The 1,833-nt window shown below is 46.5% G+C and overlaps 1 protein-coding gene across 1 annotated transcript in view; it reads left to right on the top strand.

Annotated features, from left to right (window-relative positions):
• Window positions 1-1,833, top strand: part of LOC118745560 (flocculation protein FLO11-like) — a 537,740-nt gene that overhangs the window by 356,551 nt on the left and 179,356 nt on the right. The gene's annotated exons all lie outside the window — the stretch shown is intronic.

Consider the following 1,833-nt stretch of genomic DNA (forward strand, 5'->3'; position numbering starts at 1 on the left):
CTTGCATCGGGGTTTGGCTTTCGTTGACGGCAATGACACAGCCGGGATTGCACGCTTCGACGGTGCTGCGTAGTGGGGGGTTTCGCCGATTTGACAGTCACTTTGCTGGCGACGCGTTGAGGCTTTTTTTCATCATTGGGGCGGTGAAGAAGCGTGTGGTGTGCGAGCTTACAAATGCGGCAACTATGTCGAGACGAGCATGAACCGGTTTGGTGAGATCTGGCAAGGCAGTTCATGCAATATTTGTGAGTTCTTACTGCTTCGATTCTTTCGGGGACATCCATCTTCCGAAAACTGGCGCATGCTTGTAGGGGGTGAAATCGGCAACAAATCTGGCACTGATATATATCGGGTGATCTGCAAGACACAAACAAGTGGATTAGAAATAAGACAATGCAGGGTGTAAGCGCGACATGTCTAGTTTCTAGTGTTGCTTTTAGAGTTAAGTAGGATGAGATAGGGGTTATTGAGGATTGGAGTTAGTCTGGGACCGTTCAGTGGGGAGAACACATAGTTTCACGATTGGTCGGGTATAGATGCCAGTTTGAGTTTTAACGTCTGCCACTCGGATGTGGTTGTCGGCGCCCCTGTGGAGTTTGAGCACTCTTCCTAGGCGCCACTCTTCGGAGGGCAATAAGTCGTCTTTGATGACAACGAGCTCGCCTTCTTCCAGATCCTTTTGAGGGTATTTCCACTTGTGGCGCTTATGCAAATCTTGCAAATATTCACTCTTCCATCGTCGGCTAAACTCTTGATGGAGCACCTTTAGTTTTTGCCAGCGGTTACTAAGTGTCATTTGTTCCGCGGGAGGCTCGGGTATTGCCATCAGAGGGGCTCCTCGAAGGAAATGCCCTGGGGTGAGAACCAGAAGATCACTCGGATCTTCAGACATCGGAGTTAGGGGCCTGGAGTTTAATACAGCCTCAATGCGGACCAATAATGTCGTAAGCTCTTCAAAGGTGAACTTGTGGGTTCCGGCAACTTTGGTGAGACGAGTTTTAAAGCTTTTTACCGCGGACTCCCACAAGCCACCCATGTGAGGAGCCTGGGGGGGTATGAATTGCCATTCTACACCTTGGGTATTAAATTTTGCTACGACTGTTGCGGCCACTTGTACCATGAAGGCATCGAGGTGCTTGTTTAAGGCACGTTGTGCTCCGACGAAGGTTTTGCCATTATCGGACATGATTTTTGGGGGCAATCCTCGACGACCCACGAACCTTGCGAAAGCAGCGAGAAATGATTGGGTGGTCAAGTCAGAGCAGACTTCTAAGTGTATTGCCTTTGTGGAGAAACAAACAAAGACACATATGTAAGCCTTGTGATAAGCGGCATTTCGAGTTAATCCGCTTTTTACGAGAAGAGGTCCCGCAAAGTCTACTCCAGTTGTATTAAAGGGAAGGGAGAATTTTACCCTTTCTGGAGGAAGTGCGGCCATGATTTGAGAGCGGGTCTTTTGTTTGTAGATTGTGCACGTTTTGCAATGAAATAGACATTTTTTTATACGAGGTTTCAACCGTGGGATAAAGAATTCTTCCTGTACCATGCGTATCATAAGTGATTTTTCAGCATGTAGCAAAGCTGAGTGGAGAAATTGCAAGTATAGTTCACAACATCGTGATTCTCCGGGAAGTATAATGGGGTGTCTTTCATTATAGCTTAGAGTAGCGTGCGCTAATCTTCCATTTACTCTCATAAGGCCTTTTTTATCAATAAATGGGTTTAAGGAGAGCAAACTACTTTTCTTGCTAATGGGTTGAGAGGTCGTTAATTGGGAATATTCATATTTAAAGTAACGACGCTGGGCTAGGATTATTAATCGCGTTTTTGTAG

Source organism: Rhagoletis pomonella, unplaced genomic scaffold (genome assembly GCF_013731165.1).
Source record: "Rhagoletis pomonella isolate Grant_MI unplaced genomic scaffold, Rhpom_1.0 Rhpom_scaffold_00009, whole genome shotgun sequence".
In the NCBI taxonomy this organism is placed as follows: domain Eukaryota; kingdom Metazoa; phylum Arthropoda; class Insecta; order Diptera; family Tephritidae; genus Rhagoletis; species Rhagoletis pomonella.